Genomic DNA, 20,445 nt, shown 5'->3' on the forward strand with positions numbered 1-20,445 from the left:
TCTTGAAATAAACGAAATGAGACGATCAATAACTTATGAAATATTACAATATTTTAATTTTATTCTCACTCTCGCAGCAATCAGATAATTAAATTCCGAATTCTGTGTAGTGGTTATTTTTCGATGTAACAGCTGTTAGAATTACATAGTTCTTTTATGCGATTTGGATAAATTTTGTTTAGTTTATATTGTGCTGTAACAAGCGAGTCAAGTGTACACGCTCGTTAAACGTTAACATAAAGAAAACAATTTTTAAACAATATTTACCGTTAGTGTACGAATGGATAGATCTTAGCAAATTATTTGCCGAATGATATGGGCAAACACACCATTAGGAATTTCACAGTTAATATCCTGTCATGGGACTTTCTGTCCTGTCTCGGCAATGTCTCGGCAGTAATGATAGGTCTCATCGATCGATGGGTGTTCGAATGTTCCGCGACAGTCCGAATTAACCGTAAAATTGACAGATAGATTTCTCTAATGAACTGAGACATTGAATAGTAATGACCATCCTCGTGTGCTGAACTCTGTCCACCACAGCAGTGAATCCCCCTAAAATTAACGTCTAGACGTTGGAACTTACTTCGTAGAACGAAATTCATAATTTACGAAACGTGTGCACAGTCTACAGAAAGTTGAAATTTGATTATTATTTATTAAATTAGCTTTGCGAATCATTCGTTGAACGTGTTCGGACACGGAATTATTTAAATTAAAATATCATTTACGTACTTTGTTAATCTTCACTGTACACCTTGCTTAAAAATTTAATATGTTACACACAAGGTGTCATGCACACTAGAAAATTAAAACGACCGTCACGCTTAAATTACTTACTATTTCGGGTCCGAAAAATTAGTAAATATTCTTCAGACGTTCTAAAGTAAAGGTGAACAGCGTTTTTCTTAAAAATATCACTGTTACGTAGTAAAAAAAAATCCGGAAAGTTCTCGCTTCGTGATTTGTTCAATACTTCGAACGCGGCTCGAGTCCGTCCCACGACCATCTGTCAAAGCCTCGTGCTGCGGGCTCTCGAACTTTGCGCCGTCACCTCTCATTGGTCAGTGTTTTCCGTTAATAACTCGTAAACAAAGCCGCAGATTGCATTTTCGCAAAGGAAAAAGTTACTTCAAATGACCTCAGCTACCTCTCATTTTCGGCTGTTAAAATAATTGTGGAACACCCTGTATAATGCTCATTTTTATTCAAAGATGAACATATTATGTTATTCATATTATATTATTAATTAACTAATAAAACTTACTTATTAACCTATTAATTTGTTCACGGAATGATAAAAATGCTCACGGAGAAGATTTCTCGTGAATAATTAATTTAAAATGTTTCGTGATAACGATTCCGGTCTAATAGAAAATGATCAAAATGTACGCAAGTAAGTTACACATTTTATACAATATGTGTATGTATATTTATTTTGTCATAATGTAACAAGTGAGACTTAAAAATCTCAAAAAAGTTTACTAAATTATGTAAAATCAGAAGACTATAAGTGTACAAGAAAAATTACACTGTTCGACGCGATTTTTGATTTCCTAAAGCCACTATGAAATTCTTGTGGAGCTTCACTCCCCGAACAAGAATCCGAGAACCGAATTGCTCCATCGCTCTCAGTTTTCGAAAAACACGAGCTTTTGTGAAAACCCAAAATTTTCGACAAAAATGAGGTATTGCATGAAAAGTAAAATCGTTAGAAAGCTCTGATCGGTCTCAAAAGGTAGAGGAGAGTTCCCCGAATATAGTGGCATACAATTTATTAATTTGTTTTAGTTCTAAATAATTACAAATTAATGTCAAAGTTGAAAAAAGTGTCGACGTGCGTAGTTTCTCCGCAATATTTTTGTATTTTTACGAAAAGTTCTTTGTCCAGCACGAAAACTCTACCCAGGATCGGATTCTGTAGACATTTCTGAAGAAAAAGCGGCTCGATAGAAGTGTCGGAACGATTTACATTTCGAGCAGGCCGAGAAAATATTCATCGATAACGCGTGCACGACGTTTTGTCGCCATGTGCTCTGCTGCTCGCTTCTCTTGGTTCGGCAGGGCCGAGCTATGCGCAATACACCGATAATAGGGTCTAATGGGGCACCCATTTTGTGTAAATAATACTTGAATATTTTATTACTAGTTTCATACCTCTATTGTTTAACAATATGTTTCAAGAAGTTTAACATATTACAAAATATTATTTACTTATATAAAATGATCGCGAGTAAAAAAGAAAGTGTTCCTTATACCTAAACGCATAAATGTTGTCGCTGGATTTTAACGGTGCAGATAAAAGACGCAGCCGAGATTCGCGAAATATCGAAATCCAACTAAAAGTACCATTTTGTACGTTTCTCGCAAGTTCTGACATTACTTTACGGCTAGCCTAATGCGACTCAGGATGTTCAACCGTGATTGTAAAAAGTGATTGGCAGAGGAGTGTGGACATCGCGGGAGAACAGAATATTCCACTTCGAGTAAGGGATAAACGAGGATAGACTATTCGAGGGAAACGATAACCGGGAATGTCGGGACGGGGGCATGGTGAACCGAGAAAACGTTCGCCACGCACGGTCCTTTCTTACGACTATGGCGTTCCCGCGCAAATAGAAAATACAAGGAAACTCTTTCCTGGCCGAGCTCATACCCTGGAATCTTACAGACCTAATAGCTGCAATCCTATTTTCGAGTCCGCGTATGCAACCTCCCCCAGTTCTAACCGCTCCACGGACCGGATCGCGCCGGGCCGGGCCGGGCCGAGGGCTCGTAATCGCGTGCTTGACCCGTGAAACGAAGCGCTAAATCAACCGTAACGACGTCGTCGAAATTCTTGAAATTACTTTATTCATCCGGCTTTCGTGGACGAAGAATTTATTCAAATGAACGTCTTGGTTTTACATATCGGCGGCAACGTATTTGGAATAGTTCGCTTCTGGTTCAATTCGTCAAGCACGATTTTGATTTTCGGAGAAGTTACAGTTGGAGAAGTAAAGTGCTGATGCGAAGATACCGGTTCCGACATCATTTTATAATATTTAGGGTCAATGGGAAATTTTGTATTATTTGACATTCTATAAAAGAAGATAAAGTACCAGAATCAAGTATAATTGACGTACATGAAGTTATTATTGCAGGGTTATTTAAAGTATCAGGATGCAATGATCGTAGCCAAGAATTTTTAAGAGAACATTAACACAATTTTTCGCTAGATATGCAATTCATTTGAATTGTTGAAATAAAAATTATATCGTACCACACACAGTGCCCATAAATCCGTGTGAAAATATTTTTAAGAAAATGAGGAGAACATCTTATTCAACAAACTTAAACATTGAAAAAGAAAACTTCTACATAATTTCTGTTGACACAATCTTAACATAATCAAGGAAGTAAAAAATCCCTTCATTTCTAACAATCTAATCAGTGATTTGTAAAACGAGTTATACAGACATCAAAGTTTAACCCTCAGCGAAAGTAAACACGACGATATTGAAATTCCAGGAAATAATAACGAAATCAATGTAGACCTAAGGCACATTGAAATCCCATTTGAGGATGCTCAGAAATTTGTAACAAAAAATATTTGGCACAAGTGGAACCAAGAACGGATACATTCTAACCCCTCTCTCCTACACGAACTCATAGAAAGTACATTCTCTAGCAACTCCGCAGTATATTTAATAAGAAGGAAATTGTACTATCTCGGCTAAGAATTGGGCATACTAAATTAACATAACAGTACATACTCTCTGAAACAGACAAACCAATTTGTAACGACTGTAACACTGCGCTCACAATTAAGCACAATTAAGCTAATTGAATGTCCAGTGTACAACAATATCGGAAAAAAGTAAAAATGCCCAATACCATGAAAGAATGTTTGGACAACTACAAACAAACATACTTACAAGAAACCAAATCGTTTAGCGAAATTATACAGGGTGTCCCAAAATTATCGTATTTCCGGGAAATTAGAGATTCCTGAAGTCATTCGAAGCAACTTTTTCCTTTACAAAAATGTTCTCTGAGGCATCGTTAACGAATTATTAACGAAAAACACTGACCAATGAGAGGCAAGCTCGGCAGGCGCGCGGCGGCCAAGCCAACGAGCGTACGAAGCTCAGTTCCGCTTGATTGGCTCGGCCAAGCGAGCCAAGCGAGCTAAGCGAGCTCGCCCCTCATTGGTCAGTGTTGTCAATAATTCGTTAACGATACCTCGGTGATAATTTTTGTAAAGGAAAAAGTTGCTTGGAATCACCTCAGGAACTTCTCATTTCCCGGAAAAATACTACAATTTTGAGACACACTGCATAATAACGTAAGAAGCCTAGATTAAGAAAATAATGTAAAATGTAATGCAAAACTATTGTATATTACACTACATGTAACCTACAAATGTTATCCCACGAGTGGTCGCTAATTGCTATTAAGCAGATGCGACGTTAAACAAATAAATTAAAAAAGAGAACATCTTATTTAACGTTTTTTCTGTCTCTTTCATTCCGGCCGTTTTATGATAACTTTTGCCGTCTGCGATACGTAAGCACACACCTAGAAGAGCCAGCTCGGATAAGAAGATCGATTTCTCTCTCGAACGAAATATTGTTAAAACGGCTATTAAACACCTGTGCGAAGTTTCATTAAAAATCGGCGAGTGTATCCATCGGCAGCGTTCCCTCGCGAGCTCAAACTCGACAGCATAGTTTCTCCAACACGCGTTTCCACCTATCAGGGATTACGATCACCTTCGAAAGCAGCATTCCAATACTTGCTCGTGGCCCGACCATCAAGAACATGCATCGAACGAGCGGTTCGCTGTAGAACAAGCGGCGGAACGTGTAAACGTAGTCGTCGAGAGCAGAAGAAAAGTCTCCATGTCGGCTGTCGCTCACATAAACCGAGCGTGCACGTTTCAATTGTTATCGTTCCATCGATCGATGACGGGGTAAAAGCTCGGAACTGGGAACTTTTGTCGCGTGGAACTCGCCCAGGCAACTCGGCGTTACGAAGTTACAGCGGAGTCTGAGGAGGGTAGCAAATATTCCGTCAGTTTTTCGCCGCGGCGGGTCCATCGAGAGTGGACTCGAGGGTGGCCAGTTGTCGTGTTGCAAGGGAAACGTCGGCCTCGCAAAACACAGTGCGCCGGTCACTGCGTTAGGTGACGCGAGCGGACAAGGAAAAGGCGGAAGTCTGCCGCTCGGAATAGTTGAATTCCAAATGGGAGAAGAGGGCGAGAAGGCAGCCTCATTCGGACCGCAGATGTCGGGATGTCGTGCAGCTAGTAGCCTGCGCGGATTCAGCTAGCCACGGCTTTTTACGAGTTTCCAGCGCGGAACTTGCATTACTTCTTGGACGACGGCCGCTGGAAGGACGACTAGGGGACGAGGACGGAAAGGCTGCACCTCTTCTCTCTCTCTCTCTCTCTTGCTCTTTTATTCAAATTTTCCTGCAGCAGAATCCGCTTCCTTCGAGCTTTTCCTAGCCGGTCTTCCTACGCGCGGCTCGTTCTTTCGCGTTCCAAGCGGTCCGGTCCAGGCGAAAACACGACGCCGACGCCGGAGACGGACGCGTCTCGCCCTATTTTGTCCTTTTTCAGTCGCGAATATTTCCCCTTTTGTCCCCAGTTTTCAGGCTTCTGCCTCTTTGTGAATGCCCTCCACGATTTCGTTCACGTCTCACAGAGAGACGCGTCGCCGTTTTAATGAAGAGCGCGGCAAATGCTGGCTCGCCTTTCACGGATAACTAATTAAATATTTTAACTTAAGTCGCGAATATTCTCCCGATGTCCTCCTCTTTTTTCATAAAGAAGTGCGAACGCGAGGTAGAAGAGAAAAATTAGCCAAACCGGGGTTTTGATGTGTACACAGTAGACCGCCAACCAATGAATTAAAACCTTCGATAGGAGCCGATTCCTGTGAGATGACCAGTTGCGCTGTGCCTTCGGCTTGTTTTCGGGCATAATTAACTTTATATCTATCGAATAAGACATATTAAAGTCTTTTTTATTAAAAAATAAACAAAATGAAAGAATGGAAATCGTGAAATTTAAACCAAGCCAGAGGCACAGCAATTGATCACCCTACAGTAAACGATTCCAGTGCCCTATTGAGGGTTTTGAATGATTGGTTGGCGGTGTCGTTCTGTTTAAATGAACATTTTATTTCGTGCGAGATTCCCCGAGCTACTGTATTTGATTCTTCTATTTACGACTATACTGAGACTGTCTACATTAAAGCTGCTAATATCAACGAATTCATGCATCTACCACGAATAACGAGAAATACCGTTCTAAAATGAATCTTCGTCAAGCGAATATTATTAATATTCCCATTTAGTAATATTTTATTATATTAACCGTTTGCCCTCGAAGCCGAATTAATGCAAAATGTGAAATAGTTTTTCGGTCCCACGGTTTTTCCATTTTATATGACCTAGTGCATTTTCCGGATATGAAATTGAACATTGTGACTCGTACAACAGTTACGCTTTCATCAGCTCTTTAAATATAAACAAATTTAATTAATGAAATTATTTTGAGACGTGACATAATAATTTTTAATGGCGCCTCGGAGTCGCCAGTCGAGTGCGAAGGGTTAATATTCCCAGTAATGCATCTGAACGCGTCCTTAAAAGGATGCTATGCAATATCATCTGAAGATTAAAAAAACGTTGTAATAGGGGTAACAAAACTTCGTAATTCAACTTGAATAACTCTTATCTACGCCTTGTGTCAATTTAATACAGTTTTCACGAATATTGAAGAAATTAGTTTATTATAGCTATTATATTATAATTATTAGTTCCGAACAACGTCAATAATCTCCGATAAAACTTATTTCCCATCGCCTTAGGTTTTCATTCTTAAAAAAGGAATTTATAGAGTTAATTATTGATTGTTCCATTTTATTCATTGTTTGTCATTGTGTCAATTTGCGGGTTTTATGCATTTATGATAAAAATTAGTGGTTGTAATTTCAAACAGTAGACACACACTAGAAGAGTCGAAGAATATCGGTGCATTACTTTCAGCATACTATAACTATTAAAGGAAGGAAACAGTTCCGTAACGACCCCGATTCTTACAACATACATAAACAATTTTATCTTATCCAATTTCAGCTTGAATACTTCTTGGGTCGCCCTAAGACATCATTCTTTATTAAGCCAAGAGTTTCATGAAACTAACTGTGGCCAATTCAATTCTTTAAATAAAATATTCTTTGTCGTAATTAAATTGTGCGGATCACTAAATTATTTTTATAAGCTCCGTATAATTTATGTATACTTGTTGCATAATTTTTAATGTTTTTGGTACATTAAAGGATTTACCACAGTATATGCAAATTAATTAAACTAAATTAAACTAAATGAAATGAAATGAAATGAAATGAAATGAAATGAAATGAAATGAAACGAAATGAAATGAAATGAAATGAAATGAAATCGAAGGTCTAAGTAATAAGGTTCTAAAATCTGCAACATTTTCTATCAAAGGAAGCGAAAATCATTAACATCTTAGACGATATTTACGCGAAGCACGAATTTCTGTGGCAATATATAAAAAATAAATCTCCCAGTAGGAGCGACCCGGTTTCAACTTATCGACGGGCAAGCCTGGTAACAATAAACACGCGAGATCGGTTCGCATCCGTTTCCCCTGGCACGGACGTTGCAGGAATGTTCAGCGATTCGTTCACGGCGCAGTTTACTGGCGGGCGAAATCGTTACAAGCGTCGTGCAATTGCATTTTTACAGCGTGGTTCGTGCGCTGGGGCCACGAGATACATAATTTCGTGACGCGGGGGTGTCGTACAATTTAATAATGCCCGCCCGATGTCCTCTACGTGACCGGATTTCTATTCTATAAGTTCCGGATGGCGGGCAGAGGGCTGGGGGGTGGCGGCGGTAAACTTTCGCTCCACGGCAAGTTCCACGGCGAACAGTTCTCCTCGTCGTTTCATTAATCCGCGGATGGCTCGAGTAATACCTAACTGCGGGGAGTCCTGACGATGCATTCAAGATTCTTCGGGGTGACAAGTTCTTAATAGAACTCTGCCCGATGAGATAACGTGAAAAATCGTGTCGGCCCGCGCGACCCTCCACCATTCTTCTCGATCGTAATTTGTCTTCTCCGCGATAATTCCGCTCGACGATGATTCTGTACTTCATACTGCTCGAATCTGTTCGACCAATTTTAATTAAACCGCTGAGCTCGTATTTCTTATTTTGTTACGGGGTCAAATTCCATTCCGCGGGAAAGCCGCGGCATTAGATCATCTTTGGGGAAACTTTTTCAAAATGTTGATAAACTTTTTAACCTACTTTATTTATTTCATACATGGATGTCGGTATAAGTTCATTTTTTTTTTAATGAGTTACTCAGTGCGAACGCATCTGTTCGGGTAGACAAACCAATATAGTCGATTTCGTCGTAAATAAACAATAGATTGCCTTATTATTGACTTATATTCGCCACGAAATGGCTTATATTGATTTATATTGATCACAAAATGGTTGAGCAAAATAAAAGAGATTATAAAAAAGATTAAATGAAATAATTAAATATTAATATTAATTTCTTTTTATCTAATTGTAATAAAAATTGTACTTTGCAGGCTAATTTTTAAAATCCTTATTTATGTCACTTTTAAGGTTAACGGACTTCTGATATAATAGAAAATTTCCATTATCCACAATATAATAATAATAATATAATAATAATCTAACAATAATACAATAATAATATAATAATTATATGATAATAATATAATAATTATATAATAATTATATGATAATAATATAATAATTATATATAATAGTTATCCATAAATATTGTGAGGAGTAATGAAAATTTCTTATTATTTTTACTTTACCCTTCCCTAAATATGTTTTGCGCATTTAGCACACGTTTCGTAGCTCGCTGCAGTCGAACAGCAAGAATAGAAATAGCGAAACAAAACGAGCTAATTTTAAGGATTTTATCAGGTCGGGCAATCGGGGGATCTCTACATGAAATTAATTTCATTCCCGGGGACTTCTGGGGAGATACGACCGCTCAAGGACCGAGGGGATTGTTCTAACCGGAACAGCGGTCCTCGAAGCAAAAACACGTCTGCGTTGAGCCATGGGGGTTTTGTTTGCTCCGTGCCGGAAAAGGGGGATGATCCTCCCTCTAATCGCTCCGCGTAACGTCCGTTATTTTTATCCCCGAGTGACGGAAGAACGAGGAAACCCGGGTCGATCCCTCTCCTTCTCTTTCGAGGCAGAGGAAACTAAATCATGTCCGGGAAGAATGTTACCTGGTTTTTCAGATCCGCGTAAAATCGCGGAGGTCGAATATGTAGCAAACAACTAAACGTTTACTTTTGCAGCGTTCGAGCACAAGAACATCGGCGGACGAAGTCAGCGATACGGAAAAGGGATGGAAAATATACAAACCGGTAATGCCGTAGAAAATGGCCGAAACATGTAGCGAAGATTGCATAATGCATTCTACTTTCTGCGCAGAGCCTCTGCTTACGAAAGTCGGATGATGTATGTGATTCTTTTGTAGGGAAAAAACGATGGTACATGTTTAGTGACTCGCATAAGACGCGATCGGTTTTTAAGACAGAGCACCTTTTCGGATGGAACGAAATAATTTAAATTTTTTGAGGGTGTTAGAGGGACTGGTTTGCTGTAAAATGATTGAAATACTTCTTCCAAATTTTCCTATTGAAACGACTATGACGGCCACGGCGACAGACACAGCGCCACATTAAACTCTTTGGAGCACAGGATTTCAGGAAATAAAATAGACCTATGTTGCACAGAGATTTTATCGCGTTTTAAATTAAACAAAATTGGTATATTTTTATTAACAAAGGAATCGCGCAATATAAAAACATAAAAAAATAATAATAATTCAATTCAATTTGTTGTAGGGTGGAACTCAAATAGCCCCGCCGTGACACATGGGTCTAAAAATGTCCCACCATGCATTATCGTGCATCGAAAAGATGGGATATTTTTAATCCCACCATGCCCCAGAGAGTTAACACATTAAATGCTACGCCGGTTTTACAGAAATTGCGCGTGGCGCCACGATGAATTTTCTTTTATGTGATAGATATAATGTTGAAATATTATCTGCAATAGATAAGTTACAGTGTATATCCATGTTTGACATGTTAATTGCGACGGAGATCACAGTTTCAATTGACGATGGTAATAATACAAAATTTTAGATATTGACATTTGTTTTAAATTATATATATTTCTATCAATTTGGGCGCGTCGGTCACCGGTGGCCCCCATGGCCACCTCTCTTTTGATAAAGTAATATTATAATGCACTAGAAAAAAGATAAATCATAAATATTGTTTGCGGAGTCATATTTTTGAGAAATATTACATTTTGAACACCGTATTCAACGTGTTAAATAAACAAAAGACGTAGGGACATATACTGCGACCGACCCTCTGTCGCTAATGGTATCTTGCGCTCTTAGAATGTAATTAACGGCCGTTCGAGGAAAATGGTATTCGGTGTCATTTCTTCGGACGGCAGAACGACGAACGACGGGGACCCACGACGAGCCCCAGATTTTCGGTAGTGATTACAGCAAATTCTCTCTAATTCGCGCTCAGATTGCGCACAAAAATGGACAATTTGGGAAGAGGAGATACGATTATTCGAGCCTTTCGGCCCGTTTTTATATTTGTTGACAATTGGTAACTATAATAACGAGCCGCAAGGCTCGAATAATCGTATCTTCTCTTCCCAAATTGTCCATTTTTCTGCACAATCTGAGCGTCAATTAGGGAGAATTAACTGTACATATGGAACGAGTCTTGGTCATTTTTCCAGACACCAACAACGACATAGAAAATAAAGAAAAGTTCACGTTTTTTAACTTCTTTATCCGAGCTTGTAACAAAAATTGAAATAGCGAGTTTTGTAGGTTTCGGTAACTTACATGTAAGCCGCAAGTTTCATCGAAATCGGTTGGCGTACAGTCAAGTTACAGGCATTGAAAGATGTAAAAATCTGCAGTTTTTTTTATAGTTATCGGCCGAAAAAATCGAAAATTGAGAAAAAGTTACGATCTCCGCGATCTTTAATTGCTTGTAGTTCATAACAACGTCAACCGATTAGCGATGAAATTCTCAGCATGCGTGTAAGTAACAGAGATCTACAAAACACTGTAATCGTTATAAGCTCAGATAAAAAGGTAAACAAGCGCGTGTTCCGTATTCTTTGTTCATTTCAATCGATTGCGATTGGATACAAAGAATTGTATGCATTGCCTGGTAAACTAGTCTCCTTAATATCTTAAAAAAAAAATAAAAGTCATTTCGTCCATTTTTAAAAAAGTTATTCTATTCTTCCGAGACTTTAAAGAAGAACTTTAACAAGTTCTCGGACTTTCTGTACAGTAGTTTATACAGTTACACGAACTATTAATGAAAACGTCGGCTCCTGGGTAGAATTAAAAATTTTTAAGTGGTAAACTTTTGTTTCACGTATAGTTAAAGTTGCCCTGAATTAATTGGAACCGAAAGTCGGAAAGCGCATTCTACATTGCAGAAAATGGATTCTCCTCGCAAACTTTTTATGCAATATCTGAAAGAACATCGCGACTATGGTGTGAATTGAACCAGAGTAAATTGATAATTTCGTAGCACTTTTGCATTTCCATTTGTCGGAGCCAGAAATGTCAAGGCAAATGATGTGGACCGCCTAAAAATGCAGTTCTAATGACACAATTATGTTTAATAGCACGTCCGTGCTTCTTTTAACCCTTCGCTAGAACTGCGATTTCAAAAAATTCTGCTAGTAGAAATTTTTAAATTAAATAAAATCTCTTTTTTAAGTCATGCGAGTACAACCAACAAATTTGCACACAAGATCGAAGTTTTAGTATTTACCATTGTATAAATATATATTTGTTTTGATAATATAAATCAGTATAAAAATATCTTAGGGACAAAGAAGAGACTTTGATATACCTTGAAAAAAAAAATATAAAAAATTTCCATACGAGATAATTGAGATCAGAAATATTGAAATTGAGAATTTATTTTGTAGTTATAGTTGAAAGGTTTAAAGGTTTAAACCATTAGCAATCAAACGATAAGTATCACTCGCTCATTATTTGCATCAAGTCCAAAGGAAAATCTCAGTACCTTAATTTACGCGTGCAATTTACATTAATTCCATCATTAGTTCTTTACATTAATATAGTGTTCTAATTGAAATCTGCAACTATCATTTTTTTGTGAAAATAAAATTGGATAATATCATAAACAAAAATTTTTTAGACGTTATCAAAACGCTGTTATCATTTAATTTTCTCTCTTTTGATAAAGTAATATTATAATGCACTAGAAAAGATAAATCATAAATATCGTTTGCGGAGTCATATTTTTGAGAAATATTACATTTTGAACATGTAGGAATACATAGTCAAATTGAAAATAAAAGATAAAACAGTTATTTTCAATTTGACTACATATGATCTTATTTGAATTTTCTTTAAAAATGTCACAGGGTTGTTGGTTCCAGCATGGAAAAAGGTATGGAATGTACATGATTAAACCGAGTATTGTGCTTGTAATGTCTGTTCGCGAGTATCGATGGAATCTGGGGAAATTGAATCTCGGCAGTATCGTAAATACGAAATTGACGCTAATATTGGTGTCGACACTGGCGAATACTTCAGGAACACCGGCATTCGATCGTATCCTATCGTTTCCCCGGATTCGTGGTGCACGCGCGGCAAGGATACAGTGGCAAACATTAATATTTTATAGGGTGATTTACCGAGGCCGCGACTAACGCGCGATAATGGCAGATGGCATCGATTACGGTCGAATTGCTTGCTACAGTCGAGATGCACCGCGAGATAAATGGTTCTCCATTACGTGAAAGAGCGATCGGAAATAAATCGGGAATTCGGGCAGTAACCTACAATGATCAACCATCGGCGAATAAGATATCTGATACCATCGAATCGATGTGTGCAATGAGTTGGCTTCCTTTGCCTGGCATACGATCACTCGAAACCCTTTCGGCCTGCCTATCGGTATATCCATAACGCGACCATAGAACCGACAGAAAACTATAAAATTCTTTCGTCAATTCTGTATACTTCTGTTGTGTAATTAGGAAGACATTAAACAATGTCTGATTTAACCCGAGAAAGATAACCTACGTCACAGAGGCGCCTGCGAAGACTGTTGATTTTTGTTAATTTTTCATAGAGGTCTAGTGATTTAAGTTTAAAATTACTTAAAATATAAAAAAATATAATATAAATGCATTTTATTTTTACAATAATGCCAAACCTTTAAAATGACTAGATTAACTTAAATAAATATCCATTGTTAGTATAAAATTGACGCCTTAGAAAAGCATGCGCCTCTGAAGCGTATGGTTATCTTTTACGTACGTTGTCATATGGTTATCTTTCTAGGGTTAAGAAGAAAATGTTCATTGCATCTGACTAAATTTATTTAATGCTCATTTTGATTTTAAGATGAACAATGAAAAGACAAGCAATAGAAAATTTGGTACCAAAATTTCCCACGCTTCTCTCTCATCCATAATTGTTATCTGTCGTAATTTTGGTACTGTGCCATATTGACTAATATATTTTTATTCGATTCATCAGTTCCATTTCGAAATATGTTTTCAGTAAAAGTTAATGATTACATGCTGTAACCGTAGAATCACGTATGGTACGCGGAAACAATGAACGTATCAAACAACAGGGATAATATCTAATTAATAGCGAATAATCCATTGCAGCTCATCGGCGTTCTCACAAATTGACAGTAGGGTACAATAGCCGCAGCAATAGCATGAATATGATTTTGTTACCACTCGGGTAGCCAATACTGGGTCACGGTTTTAAAATAATAATAAAGAACAATCATTTACGCGCTTCCAAGATCTACTTTCTTTGGTTCACCTGTTGAATGCCATTTCACGCAATAAGCCATAATGAGGTATAATTTTTTTCACGGGGAAATTAATTCTAAAGTTCATTAGTTAAGGGCACGTACCACGGGTCACATATGACTCAGGGTTGGTCTTCCGCGACAATATAAGTGGATTGCTGATTGAATCGATATTTACAATGAAAAATGTACTTGTAAAAGTATACACGTGAAATTATAATACGAGCTGAGATACCATAAATATATAAATAGTTAATAAATAAATACTTCGAGCCTCGTTCTCGCGAGATTAAACATGTAGAGTAAAACATGGCGAGTAAAAATTTGACAATATTTGCAATCATGCTTGAAAGACGAAATGTGGCCGTGATGGAGAAGTTATATAAAAAGATGGAAACATTGATGAAAACACTGGATAATCTTCTCTAGAAAAGATACCATTTAATACTTGAACGGCGGCCCATTATGACGAAATTGTAACTGAGTATATTTAGAATTATTTATAATCTTTATGAATCTTTTAACGCATTTTTTTAAAGTACTTCTAGACGCGTTAATTTTTCTATCGATCTTAATAATTCAATTCTAATAATTTAAATTTATTTGCAGAAACTAGATAGCCAAATAACGATATTTTACGATTGAAATCAAAATCTTGCGAGCAATGTTCAGTATGCTACTACAAATAGCTGTAAGTTTCCAGCTTGTTCGAAATCGTCACAATTGATAAAATCCATCGCGAACAAGCGGGGCATTCGGAACGAAACACACCATTAAGGGCGCGAATGCGAACGTTTTTAGTTATTGTCCGTAGAATGCAGTTACGATATCGGATTCATCCCGTGTGTTCCGTGTGGCCGTTGTAATTTGTGGCGTAAAGTTTGCTCTCCATGTAATTGCAATGTCATAATGTCTGAACGAGCTAACTAGTAGCGTAAGCGGCGCGATAAGGTGGCTGGAACGCGGCAAGGGAAGGGCGCTTCCTGGCTAATTACGGTGCGCCGCGTTCATTTCTTTTTCGAAAATGGGTCCTCGAATTTTCCCGCTCGGTCAAGCAGAGGCTCGAGAGAGCTTCTCACGAGCTCGGAATAACAAATTCTCGGACCCGCCACGAACGATGGACTATTCAGCCGCGACGCGACGCGACGCGGCGTGCCACCGACAAGCGATGCAAATGCAATGACTGACAGAATGATTTCTTACCGTTTATCGGTCGGCGAAATCGTGACCCGTACGTCCAGTCGGTATTATTCTTCCCTTCGTTAGTCCATTCCGCGTGTCACAGCTTGTTTCTTCGGGCGAACGGTATTTGCACACTGTCCAATGTCTTTGCCGAAGGCAATTTCACGCTTTACAGTCCACAAAAGTTTCAGTTGGAACCCGATTTCAGCATCGACACAAACGAACTACTGGTCGGCTACGTGCGCGTTTCCACGAGATATGCTAATTAAGAACGGGCGTCGTTCTGCAATGGCAGGTTAAACGATAACGCGATGGCACGCGGGATTCTTCGGAACTAACCGCATTAACAAAAGGGGCTAACGATTCTTCGTGCAAGTGTTACGACTGTTCTGTGATACCTTTTAAAGTGGGATCGATTCGTGTGTCCGACTCTGGAACACTATTTCTACTCGCGATAAACATCGGTCACAGCATAGTGCATACACTGTTGTACGGCTATAGTTCCCTACGTATTATATTGCATCTACTTAGTCTGGATCGCAAATTGTGTCGTGATAATCGTAATGGTCAGACGTAACAGTAACCGGGCAATACAGCGAAAGAGTGTACATTTTCCTAATTACATTTGCATAAAAATAGCTAAGAAACCGTTAATGAATTTTATGCTGAATTCTATGCATTACATTTTCCACTACGCTAATGAAAATTGTCAAATACTTCAACAAGAATTGGATTAAATATTTCACCAATAATAATAACAATTGGAGGGTATAAATTAAATTACATATTGCTTCCTAATTGTTAGTCAAGTTATTCAACAATGAAATCGCTGAACAAGAGTTCCTTAGGACGCAGATTATTTTAAACTTTTAATTATACTGGACGCGTTTCGAGCACTCAAAGGATTTAAATAATTACATTTTATTATATTACGAGAGCTTAAACATCGCTCAGTAATATTAATCTATACCACAATGATTGGTAGCTAGAATCACCAAACGATATCGTGAAATTATAAATTTGTGCAGTTCAAGTGAAATAATCCAGTAATAATCGGGCACAATACTTGCAGGAAAATGCTAGAAAATTACGTAGCTACACGTTTCAAAAATGCTGATCAGAAATATAGATTCGGACATGGATATGGATATAATAGTTTAGCGTTGCCATAACGCTACAAACTTATGGGTTTCCATATACGAAGTAGAATAGTCCATCAATGGTCGGACAAGGCGCACGGATCATCCATAAAACGACGCCCCTCCCGAACAGAATTCTCTCTCTCTTAATTCATTCCAACATGGCAGATCGCATCTCGATTGCGCCACGGTTATACCGTCCCGAAGCAGCCTGCACAAGTTAGGAGCTCCGCAACAAGGTAGCTCGATCGGAAATTGTTGCGGTGTCCCCGGCCGAAAGAGTGACGAGGATGCAACGCGACACGCTGGTTAGAAACTTCGCGCCGTGCAACGCGTCTGCAAGCTGCACGGCAATTCTAAGATAATTATGGTCAGGTGGATTTCACTTGAACGGTGTGCGTGTGTGTGTGCGTGGGCACAGTCGCGCGGCGCTGGGGAAATTAGACAATTAGTCGGTAATTACGGGAATAAATTTGTCCGCGGCGCGGCGGCGAAACGCGTGTCTGACGATGATTGGACGACGTATCTGCGGAACGTAATAACGCTTTCATCAAGAGGCTTCGCGATATCGTGGGATTAAATTTAAAACGGCGTTGTCGCGGCAGCGCGCGCGAGCTGCGGCGAGTTCTATTTCTAGAAACGGCATGGGACACGCTCTGCAACGCGACGATACGTCGATAGATCGAAAAGGCAAATGGATCGCGAGAACCGAAGAATGTCAGTGGGAACGAAACACGCCAGATTCGCGAGCGATCGTTGATCTCTGTCGGTCGGACATCGAGAACCGCGAGGTTTGACAGTCGAGTACTTTAGAAATTGTAAGAAATACAACGGTTCGGTGACCAAGTTCCAGGATGCACTTTGAGAAACTCGCAAATTTTTAGTTCCATCGAGATCTTACGTTTGACACGGTTGTGCACCTTCCTGCAACTGACAGGTCGAACACTCCTGAAAATCGGAACATTTTCTTTGAAATTCCAGTTCCTCTTAGATCTCAGGAAACAAGTTCTACGGATGATACAAAGGAAAGGGATGTAGAAGCAATTCTTTCATGCTTCTACGGTATATTTCGTAGAAATATCAAGATATTCTGGTAAAAATCTTAGGTACGTGTCAACGCTTTTTGGCAACGGACTGTTCCGTGTGCAATTCTATCGATTGCCGGATTGAAGGTGGTAATAAAAGTGTCAAGCGCCATTGCTTCAAGGAAGATATAAAAACATGTGCCACGGTACTATCGATCCCAATTCTCAAAGTTTAATTTACTTTCCTTATCTGGGGGCTCGGGTTCGAGCTGGCGTGGCAGTTCCCAAGGCGTTAACGTATAATTCGAGAGACTCCCTAATCGACGTATCTGTTCTATTCTGTTTAACCCTTATCGCTACAACCCTATGGCGCGACTACGGTTCGGCAACTCCAACTTGTCCCCACATTCTAAACGCGACGATGTCGTACAGGTAGTAAAATGTAGAACTGATTTAAAATAATGTTTATTTAATTTGGAAGTAATATAAGCTTGGTCGTAATAGTCATACATTTGCACGATCAATTGTTGCCGAGTAATTTGCAGTACCTTCTAAAATGTTAATTAGTTGAGACCAATTTGTGATAGCTAGTAAAACATTCATTAGTCGAGCTTAATTTGTGATACGTTTCGAAACATTCGTTAGTTGAGATCTGACGATCTCGACTATTCGCGTATAACTTACCGATCAGTATTATTTTTTCTCTCAACGCGAACGTTGATTTTTATGCGTTTATGACACATGCATGTGAAATGTACGAAAACGTGTATACTGGTAGAAATTAATTCTGTTGTTATACTACGTTCGCTATGGGAAACTTTTTAGTTGATCTAAGAAACGTTTCCTTCACTTAGATATTAAGAAAATGATCGGTGACAATGAAAAGTTGCATAAAAATGCACAGTTTACCGATTACATTTAACACTAGATTTACGGAGCACAAGAAACAGCTGTTTTATATTAGTTTATAGAAGGATCAATAAGACATTTATTCTGATTTAGAACAGGTGTTATTGTAACATTTGCCGTGAGTAACATATAAATTGAACAAATAACTCATAAATGTACCTTTGCGATACGAATAATCGTATAAACTAAAAAATTAAACCGTAAACCGTAAAAATAAAGTCATTTTCACGGGTTCCGTAAATCTAGTGTTAACAATGTGTTCAACGTAACGCGTAAACCAGCACAGTGGGCTGGCACGTAGAAAATCAAAGGTGCCCGACAGATGATGCCCACGGGGCAGGTTTAGAGCAATAAGGGTTAATTACATCGAATTCCTATTTGCAGCCTGGCGAAGACCCTACGGTCCAGGCTCGTGCCACGTTGCCTCGGCACATCGTAAACAAGCGAGTCAAAGTAACCAATCCGACCATTCTACGTGGAAACAAACGCAAAGCAACCAAGGCGAACAAACGTTGCCGTTATCCTGAACTTTCAGTAGCCAGGTCGCACTGTCCGCGCAATCTGCACCAACGAAACGGTCTGGCGACACTGTCATCAAACCGAGCACGTACAATTTCCGGGACTAATGGAGCAATCGTATCATTTCCTCGGGAACAATGCGGTTTCGGGGGTGCTTGTCGATCGTCGCACGAGATGTCTATTACCGCGGATTGATGGGCGGTCAGCCGGACGTGCACGTGAGAAATAATTTCCGCGGGCGTGAAACGCGGCGCGCGAGGGTTGCGTGCATGCCGGTTGCGTGGGGTGCCGCGAGTCACTTCGGGAACCGCGGGCGCCCGTTACGGATCAGGTGTACGCAGGTGTGTCGGCGTTTTGGCGCGTCGAGGCGGACGTGGGCGTCGCGACGCGCGGGAAGAGGCCGCGAAGCCGCGCGTTTCAAGTTCGGCCGACGACTGACGAACGTTCCTGGGCTCGACGCCTGCGTCCCGAGTTCCGAGGCCACCGAGGCCAGCCTGCCGCGCGCATCGCACTCCGCGTGCATCCGGACTCCGCTTTTCGCCTTCCGAATCGTATCCTGCTGATTTTACCAGAATGTGTTCTTGCACAAATAATACCTGCGCCGCCCGAATCCGCGTCGAAACGCCGCCGCAAGAAAGTTAACGTTACGCTTGCCGTAACGCGTTTTCCTGGATTCGCATCGCGCGTTGGGAAGTATCGTCGCGGGATTAACTATGCTGTTTTCATTTCGGCCTTTGCTTGGAAGCAAATGAAGCTGACATGGAACGCCGCGCGATGATGGAGATGTGATAATCTGTTATAAATAAACTGTGGATCTTTGTGGAAAATATTTATTGTTTGTATATGTTTTTCTTCAATAATTTTAGTAGAACCAAAGTAATGTATTAGCACTGGGAAATACTTATAGTCTTTTCACTGTTCCAAATTGCACTGTTCCCAATTTTTGTCATAGGTGCGTAAAATCAGCAATTTGGTTATATGGTATGTTAGTCAATTGACGATGAAGTCGCACAGAAATTTTTGTGTAGATCGAAGCTCTTTGTTATACTGCTGAGGGAAATAGAGGATGTTCCATAATTTTGTTAACACTCGGAAAAGAGTGATTCCTGAGGTCATTTGAAGTAATTTTTTCCTTAGCGAAAATGCAATCCGCGGCTTCGTTTACGAGTTATTAACCAAAAACAGTGACCAATGAGAGGCGAGATCAGGTGTTGCGCGAAGCGGCCGAACCAATGAGTGCTCGAAGCCCAGTTCCGGTGATTGACTCGGCCGTCTAGCGCTTGGCGGTCTCGTCTCTCATTGGTCACTGTTTTTTTTATTAATAACTCGCGTAAACGAAGCCGCGGATTGCATTTTTGCTAAGGAAAAAGTTACTTCAAATCAACTTAGGAATTACCCTCTCCCTCGAAAAAGATGACCAAAACAAATAACCTTAACATAATTACGAAACACCCTGTATAAATTAAAAATTCTACAAAAAACTAGTTTGCCTACGAAAAATTTACAAAGATTGAAAGCAGAGAGTAAAATATATGAATGGATGTGAACAGAATATTTTTAGTAGGGAACAGATCCATTTTTAGAAAGTCGTACGCACGGGTCACTTTTAGTGCTCGATTGTTTTAGCGTTAATAATATAATAGAAGAAAAGACAAGATTTATTACAGCAACTGCTTTTGCAACTTTCTTACGTCTCACAGGTCTCAACAAAGTTTGTCT

The 20,445-nt window shown here is 39.4% G+C and overlaps 1 protein-coding gene across 7 annotated transcripts in view; it reads right to left on the reverse strand.

Moving 5' to 3' along the window:
* Positions 1-19,176, reverse strand: part of LOC117225458 (limbic system-associated membrane protein) — a 185,012-nt gene extending 165,836 nt beyond the window's left edge. The window contains exons 1-3 of one of the 7 annotated variants that reach the window (XM_076524210.1): positions 18,819-19,176; positions 18,573-18,678; positions 15,156-15,395 (exon numbers count right to left, since the gene is read on the reverse strand). The gene's annotated coding sequence lies outside the window, so the exon portion shown is untranslated. The other 6 variants (XM_076524208.1, XM_076524207.1, XM_033479063.2 and 3 more) reach the window with 6 other exon arrangements.
* Between the last annotated feature and the right edge of the window lie 1,269 nt (positions 19,177-20,445).

This window comes from Megalopta genalis, chromosome 8 (assembly GCF_051020955.1).
Source record: "Megalopta genalis isolate 19385.01 chromosome 8, iyMegGena1_principal, whole genome shotgun sequence".
In the NCBI taxonomy this organism is placed as follows: Eukaryota; Metazoa; Arthropoda; class Insecta; order Hymenoptera; family Halictidae; genus Megalopta; species Megalopta genalis.